At 40.1% G+C, this 9,126-nt stretch overlaps 1 protein-coding gene across 6 annotated transcripts in view; it reads left to right on the forward strand.

Annotated features, from left to right (window-relative positions):
- Positions 1-2: 2 nt before the first annotated feature.
- snap25a (synaptosome associated protein 25a) overlaps positions 3-9,126 on the forward strand; it is a 49,361-nt gene continuing 40,237 nt past the window's right edge. For 2 of the 6 annotated variants that reach the window (XR_006826724.1, XR_006826725.1), the window contains exon 1: positions 3,953-7,225. The gene's annotated coding sequence lies outside the window, so the exon portion shown is untranslated. Of the gene's footprint in view, positions 22-3,930; positions 7,226-9,126 lie in introns of those variants that run through there. The other 4 variants (XM_046060513.1, XM_046060512.1, XM_046060514.1 and 1 more) reach the window with 3 other exon arrangements.

Genomic DNA, 9,126 nt, shown 5'->3' on the forward strand with positions numbered 1-9,126 from the left:
CCAGACCAAACATGGGCACAGGTGACGCACAGAGGATACCCAGTTTCCATAGCAACAGGCAGGTGCAAGACACTAGCTTTCGATCTGCTGAGGTGAAACATTTGCACACACATTGCAGTGTGGGTAGCCCAATGCACACACACATTAACACACACTAACTAAAGGACAGAGCTATGTGTGTGGTTTAGTACACAACAAACCACACACACTGATAACCGGTGAAAAGCATGCTGAGCAGAAGCCAAGACAAGAGCAGAGCATGAATGGTACCATGACAAACCCATTCTATTCAATTCAATTTTATTTATATAGCACCAATTCATAACAGAAGTTATCTCATTGCACTTCATATAGAGCAGGTCTACACCGTACTTGCTTTAAAATTATTTACAGAAACCCAACAAGTCCCACCATGAGCAAACACATATGTGAACATATTGTGTATGTGAACATGGTACCAGTAATTGAAAAAATGTGATTAGCCAACCAGGACCCTACTGACCCCCCCCCCCACACACACACACACACACACACACACACACACACACACTAGGAAATGCCTGACACACTGAAGATACAGAGGAAGGAATGATTGGAGGAAGATGAAGGTGAGCTGACAAGAAGGGGAGAGGAGGAGTGAGATGAGGTAGGAGAGGGCGTAAAGTAAAGGGGAAATGAAGATAGGGGAAAGGAGTGTTGATCCGGACCCTGGGGGTGAAATAAGATGAAGAGGAGGGAAAAGGCAGAGAGGAGGAGAGTAGGTGGAAGAGGAGGGGGTTTTTGCATGGTGAGGAGCAAGTGAAAGAGAGGGAACGAGGTTGAGAGGGAAGTAGCAAGGAGGAAAAGTAAGTGAAGGCAGCTAGAGACTGTGCAGTTTGGGGTCCAGAAGCACAGGATAGTTGAATGGTATGTTGTTTTGCAGGTATTTCATCATTTACTAGAGTTTTCGATAGAGTATATGAAAAGTGACAGTTTTTCCTGAGGGGTACATGAATGTCTGTTCCAAACTGCATGGCAATACATCCGATAGTTGTAAAGGTACAGCACACTAGCATTTTTTGAGCTCTGGGCGAAATATGTTCAGGAAGCCCATAGTTTCATATGAAATATGAGGACTTCTCTCATCCTCTCTTTTAGGAAAAGTAAAAGCCTCCTTTAACTCATAGGGGCCTCTACTGAAAAACTTTGTTCTCACCTTACCTGACAGGGCTGGCCAATCAGCAGAGTCAAAAGGTGCTGCCTTGGAAAGGCAGTTTTCTAGCTGTACATGATGTAGAAGTGGATGTCTCTCCATTTGGAGCTTCTGTAGTGGGTAAACATGAGGCTTGTGGTATTATTTGTGTACCTGCAGGTAAAGACAGACATGCATTCACATAAATATATACCCAAATTACAGGTGCATGCTTACCAATAATGTGTACATTTCCGCGCAACATACACATTGGTAAGCATGCACTTGTAATTTGCGATCATAATAACTCAATTCAATTTCACAATTAACAAACAATTTTGACTAAACTCTCCTGCTGCAGGCAGTGATGGAGTGGCAGAAGATGAAGGGTCTATGCATTGACTCCTTTCCCCAGTAGCAGAGTCTCCGGGTCGTGCGGTAGTGGGCTGTGACTGTCCAAGATATATATAAGTACATCTTGAAAATTATGTAATAGATAGGTGCATACATAAATACATGCATATACACTAGATTTTTGTAAAACACACTCTGCATTTCATTCAGTCACTGGCCTATGTCAATCCTACAAACACCCTTTCAGCTTCAAATACACATTCCTTTAAAGTGCCTTTCTGGGCATTTATGCACTATAACTTGGTTTATGCAATACACAAAAAAGTTTCCAGATGCCAAATTATTTATTATCACACCATGATCCTTACTGAAACAACAACCTGCTGCAGCCGCTGCGTGAAGCGTAACCAGTTCAGAGAAACAAGCACACTTTGCTACAGGATATCCAATGACAACGGATAGGGACAGGGTATTAGCTACCTGCTAGCTAAGCTTAAATACTGAGCTTTGCTCGGTAATAATATTGGCATAAATATACACACAGTTCTCTGTATTTAGTTTTCTTTTCATCATCTTCCTTCTTTCATTTTCTCTCCTGGCTTGGACCTCATTTAATGAATAAGAAAAAAAGACCACTGTTTTGATATATTTGAATGTGTGCTGACTGCAGCCCCCTGCTGGCAGGTGAATCACAGTGGAAATAGCATTTTACTTAATTAAATTAAATTATCTCTGATAAAAACAAAGTTAATAGCTTCTGCCTGTGGATGCATTATTCTGTTGTGGTTTAAGTATACAAAATATGCTAAACACATGGTTTTCTAGTTCAGTACCCTGACTTGACTACATGCTCTCACCTCAGCTAACAGTTTAGAGGAGCTGCTAAACATAACTGGCCATAGAAAATTACTGGCACAAAGCACAACATATAATTCCATGGGTTTTTTTCTGTACATCCACAGGCGCATTTATTCAGAATTTACACATTTGTTTACGCTGTCTGGTGAGGAGATAAGGAAGGAAAGGTAGAAGGTAAGAAAGGATGGCATTTATTACTAAAAATAAAAATGCATTTATTTTCAACATGTGCAACATTCTCTGGCTGCCATAACACACAGAATGTTTTATTTTTATCCATACAGAGCTCATTGGATTTCTATGCTCATTGGGCATTTGAACCCCGGTCATGCAGCAGGGCAATCTCAGCTGTTCAAACATTAACGCACACACATATATGTGCAATTTTATATATGCACATATGGGAGATTGTGAGTACACACATTCTGAGTTCAGTTGGCAGTAATGTGCCACTTCCTGTGAGCTCGCCAGGAGGGACATTCAATTCTGGGCCAGTGCACCCTCGCAACTTCTGTTCTGTTTGTTTTCTTTTCTTCCCCTGCTCTCTATTATATTTTTACATTACCTTGTGTTACATTATGTCACATTACCATATCTTGTGTTACTTTACATGACACTACCCAGGGTTTGTGTATGTTGTGTTGTATTAGATTAGGATACTTGATAACTTACATAACCTTATGTTGCATCATGTGCTGCTCTGTTTTTCTGCTCCGTCCGGCTGCTTCACCGGGTCTGTCCTGTTTTAGTCTGTTCTCTGCTATGTTGTACTCAGCTGTTTACACACAAGGCTTCTAACTTTTTGTTGATTCAAATACAACATGCCACCCAAAGTCTATGTGACGATGCGCAATGCTAGCAAGAAAAGACAAAAGGAAGAGGGGAGAGGAGAGGAGAGGAGGTGCAAATTGAACCAAAAAGGAGAAAACATAGTGAGGAACAGAAGGAAAAAGACAAACAGACAAAAGAAAACAAGAAAAGCCAAGGATAAGAAAAGACAAGAAAAAGAGGCCAATGAGGAGAAGAGCTGCAGATAGAAATGGATCGATTCTCTCTCTGACAACCATCCTCACCATCGGATGCAGGACCTTCAGCCCCACACTTATCAATGTCGCCACTCACTCGCGATCTATCAATACCTCAATTATCAGATTGAATATCACTCTCCCCAGAGGACTCGATCACACTGAAATCTATTTTTCATGCACGTCTGTTGATAGTTCAGCGCCTCTGCAGAGACAAAACAACAGGCCTGCAGGCAAATGCAATCAGAAATGAAACACATTATCCTCATAGGAGGAAATGCAGAGACAGTGTCTCTTACAGTTATGCTTTAAAACATTTTAATGTTTAAATACATAAATACACACCAAAAACCAGCAGAGTAAAGTACATTTAATCGCATACTGCACTCAGATAAACTTATGTTTCTTGTGTAATTAATGTATACTATTATGTTTCAATTAGTGTTGCTTTATTTAGTTTTTGTTGTTGGTTAGTTCTATAAGCTGTGAAAAAAATTAAAGAAGAAAAAGACAGCTACATTTAAATGCACATGTCGAATCAGCCTTGAGAATTACACCTAAGCTTAATCAGATGGAACATTTCAACACGACAGCCAAATCGTATGTGATGCACTGTCGTGACAAGCTCTCCAAAGACTGATGAGAAAGAGGTCTAATAGTGTGTTTGGTACCATGACTAAGGACTGATATTTGAGGGAGAGGAGAGAGAGAGAGAGGCAGATTTTAGTGCTGAGTCACAGCAAGACTGCTGCTGCTGCAGCACCCTCCCCCACACTGAACCACACAACCTGGCTGACTGGCTTCATCTCTCTTCCTGCCCACTTTCTCTTCATACACACATATACAGTACACACTATCCCCCTCTGCACATCCCATGGAGTGTGTTCCGTCTCTGCTCTCCTCATCATTAATGCCATATTTCCATCTCTGTAGGTTTTGTCCTTTCTGGTACATTCACACCTCCTTTTCTGATTTTAGCCTGTGCCTATTGTTTTTTTTTTCGCCTTGTCACTCTTTCACAGCTCACCCCCATCACCCCCCAGCCTCCCACCTTCCCTGTGAAGTTTAATTAATAATGAAATCAGTCAGAGTGGGAGAGGGAGATCAGAGTGCGCAAGCTTGTCTGCTACAGGGTTGATCATGCTGCAGCTAATCTGCCTCTCCACTTGCTGTGTTTTGCTCTTTGACCGTCAGACGAATCACCGCTGAAGCCAAGCTCTCCATCCCCTGAGTTCCCCAGACACTTACACACTCTTCACACACTTCACACACATACACACATACACAACACCAATTTGACTTCAAAGGCCTCTTCTGAAAAGTTAGACATTGTCATTAATCTCTGCAAAAAGTGAGAATACAGCACGCATTAATGGATGAAAAGAGAAGGGAAGAAAGGATGAGCAGACTTCTTTCTCAATGAAAAAGAACTCAGCTCACCATTGTAAGCCATTGTAAAGCATCATTACCATTGTAAGGCATCATATTTGGCTCAAATGCTAAATGACAGTGACCAACTCACTCCCAAATCCACATACTGGAGAACTAAGAACGTGCGGTGTTAAGACTTCATCGAATTCTTCAATCTGGAGCTACTCTGTGGAGGATAAAATGTGACAGATAAGCAGCAGCAGTGCCATGGGGATGTTTCTGGCAATAAGCTGACAATGCCTGGTTTAGACTGCTGATAACCCTGTTAGACAAAAGATTATATTAATTTAAAATTCTCACAGTAATATTAGAATAGCATATAAAATTGGATTAACCTGAATCAAGTCAGTAACATTCTCTCACAATTCTGATACTCTGGGAGAAAGAAAGGGTGAATATGCAGTCATTGGACTACATATTTAATGTAAAACAAATAGGTCTATTAAAAATCCTGGATGGCATGCATATGGCATGAGTGTAGAAAATCAATGTAAAGCTCAAAAGAATGAACATGTGCAAGATTGAGTAAATAAGTCAACTAGTGGATGTTATATTTACAGTAGCATGACATACTAATGTATCACACATGAAAAGAGTAATGTTAAAAAGGTTTTGATATATTAGATCCAACTGGGATTGGAATGATTATCAAACTCCACCACAATACATGAAAACAGTCTGTAAAACCTGCAGCAATGCAGTTCTTTGTTTAGTTGTGATTTTATTCATCACGTCTTTATTTAACACATTCTTAATCTTATTAACCACTGAACAGCTGTGGTAAGTCATCTTGACTTGAAGAGCTGTTAACTGTAAACACATTTCATCAGTCTGGGTTTCAGTGAAGAGTTTCATTGTCTCTTAATGATTTAAATGCTATCTCAGAGGCATTTTCCTCTAATAGTGTAACTTTATAGGGTTCTCTGGCCATATATAATAGGCAAAGGCATACTGAATACAATCAAAAGAGACAGAGTTGAACAACAAAATCATTTATATGAACTACAAAAGCTTTACAGCTTTTTGTAGTCATGCTAGTGGTGTGGCTATTATAATAATATATTAATCTGCTCTTTCAGTCCGTCCATCACTTTAGTCTAGACTGAAATATCTCAACAACAATTTGATTGATTACCTTTAATTTTGGTACAAACATTCATGGTCCCCAAAGGATTAATCCAAATGACTTTGCTGATCCCCTGACCTTTCGTCCAGCGCAACCATGAGGTAAACATTTGTGGTGTTGAGTCAAATATCTAAAAAAATATTGGATTCTCCTCAGGATGAATTTCTTATAACTTTGCTGATCCCTTTGCTTTTCATCAGGTCAAACTTTCTAATTAATCACATACTTTGTTTTATGACCAAATACCAGTTAAACATTCCAATCAGCCTCAGCTGTACTTTGTGTTTAGTGCTAGTTAGCAAATCTTAGCATTCTAATACTATAAACTTACACATTGCTGTTCATATTAGACCCCGTTTGATGAATGGGTGAGCTAATAAACCCCATCTGAGTACATGTTTACTCTTAGCCATGATGTCATATCAAAGCCCATCAGAGACTCCCTATGATATTGCCTGTGAAGATTCTCAGCCATCCAGGTCATATTATCCAAAGTGGGTTAAAATCAAAGGCAACTGGACTTGGTTGAAGATACTCAAAGACTTTTCGCCTCTCATCCAAGTGGCTTTCTCAGTTCATGAATGAAAGAAGCTTCTTGGATGAGAGGTGTCAAGTTGCCCTTGATTTTAACCCAGCTTGGATAAGCCCATGATGTTCCTTTCCTAATAAGAACCATCATCCTTTCAATGTAATAATGGTGAAATTGCTAAATGTGTTATTCTACTGGGAACCCCCTGACCTGCCTCAGGGACCCTTAGAGGCCTGTGGACCTCAGTTTGAAAACTCCTACTACTCTAACCTGATCCTTCGTGCTTTCTGTTGTCTGCCTTCAAACAGAACCACCTCCATCCATTCCTAATTTGGTTCGTTACACTAATGTAATGTTGTTTTAGAGGAGAGTGAATGAATGAGGGACATGTTGATTCATTCTCCTCACTTTCTCCACACGCACACATCTGAGCACACCTAGAACACCATACACACTCATACCCCCTCGCAGACATACATGAAGTCAGTACACACACCCTCCTCTCTTTTCTTCTCCTCTGGCTCTCCTCTCCAAGTGGATTTTTCATTCAGAGTTATCATTATCATTAATTTAGGAGACAGGTTCGCTTCAGAGCAATTGAAGACACATTTGTTACAGTGCCAAGCAGAGGCAGCAGCTGGAGGAGAAGAGTGGGGGGATATTCCCATGCTGCTGAGCCCATAGACACTTCAGCGTGGATGCGCTGAGAAAACATCAATTGGCCTGCTTATGTAAGTCCGTCTCACTAATTGATCACAAATACAAGTATTTATGAAGCAGTGATTCTTTGAGTATATGACTGTGAGAATATAAAGATTAACACCGTACCCTAACGAATGATGGCCATCACTTGTGGTATGCCATGCTCCAAATACATTCCTGTGTAAATGCCGGTATTGCTGCCATGCAGAACATTCAGCTGAGTGACAAACAGGTCAGGCTGTCTTTTTCTTCTATATAGCAGACAGAGAAAATGTGATGAATGACAAGTTTAGCTGGTGTGCAAGAACTGATATGAGAGGTCTGTAAATCCCATTGAGACAACAATGTTCAAACAACAAGCAAAAGCCTTTAAGGATAAGGCCGGTGATATTCTATATTTTATTCTAACAGTGTGTTAGTCCATCTCAATTCTTTCTCGCTTCCCTACCCTGTCTATGGCACTCAGCCCCAAGCCCATTGGTTACTTCTGAAGATGTAATATGTCTTTGTAAAGAGGTAGTAAATATATACATCCATAATTTTTCAAATAGGGGAAGAGAAGGCTGGCTGCTGTAGTTTTTAGAAAAGATTGGTCACACAAAAGTAAACAGTAGGCCTACATTAGTTGGAGAATTTGGTGCAATAGTGAGTATGTACAATAGCAGGACAGTGGCGGGAGTGACTCAAAATAAACTACAGTGCCCATGTCCATTCTAATAAAGGAACATGACAGCCAGTGAAAATGTATAGCTCATTTATGTGCTTTATGGCACAGAGGAATAAGATTGCTCAGCTGGATACTCAGGCTATACTTTGTTTTGATATTTCATGGGATTTGTTAATAAGAAACTAAAATGATGAGCCTTAGTGAAGAATCTACCCATGGAAGAACCTGCACTTCACACAGGGCTTTACATATTTTTGATATATTTTCATCTTTGTCTAACTGTAAAAAAGGTAAAGGACGTCCTTTAGATGACGTTGCAGTAGATACAGGGATGATACAGCAAAGTACCAGACACAGCTGGACACCCATAAGCCTAAAAAATGTCCTCAAGGTCATTAGGATGGGAATACAATTGCCTCTATTTGCATGCTGTCTAATTTTCTTCAAATTATGTGTTTAGCAAGAAAGCAAGAAGTCAGTCCCATTGTTACCACCATAGCCAGATTAATCTTATAGCCAGCCTTAAAATAATCTACTGGACGTTTACCCATGGTTCCTCCCACTGTCTGTGCAATGTGTAGTTTTTCTATGCTGGAGTACTACATGCCTCCAGGTTTGTTGTGTGGTAATTTGATTAATTTAGGAACATGCACCATGTAAGCGCATTATTAACTGAAAGAATAAAAGTCTTAAAAATAGATTTCTCAGTTTATATTGTGATTTAGTGGTGCACATAACCACACACCCAAACAAAGGCAATACAATGAATCAAATGACCACAAATCAATTGCCACACTGGGGCTTTACCACAGATGCTGTGAACAGTGACACCAGCCAGAGAAATATGATTAGTCATTTTATTTAAAATTGTAGTGAAGAAATTTCCATTACCATACTGAATATGGGACCGACTTTGTAAACAGTGACAGTGCAAGGCTACTTTTGCTGGACAATAACACCTATTAGGTTGCAAAAGCTCAAACAAATGATTTTGGGGTTTAAGTTGTGAGAATCAGATGCCTCAAACCATGATAATCCTTCATAAACTAGGAGGTCTGTATTGATATATAAAAACAGATCTAATCATGAATAATACTTATTAAGTGTGTATCTGACCTGCCTGTGGTAGGAAATAAAACGTTTATAACGCTAACATTTCAAAACATCTAAAATATTCAGTTGCTATTCGTGAAGCTGCCCATTATAACAAAGACTTAGTGAAGCCCCCCCCCCCCCCCCCCCCCCCCCCCCCCCCCCCCCCCC

This window comes from Micropterus dolomieu, linkage group LG10, assembly GCF_021292245.1.
Source record: "Micropterus dolomieu isolate WLL.071019.BEF.003 ecotype Adirondacks linkage group LG10, ASM2129224v1, whole genome shotgun sequence".
Lineage (NCBI taxonomy): Eukaryota > Metazoa > Chordata > Actinopteri > Centrarchiformes > Centrarchidae > Micropterus > Micropterus dolomieu.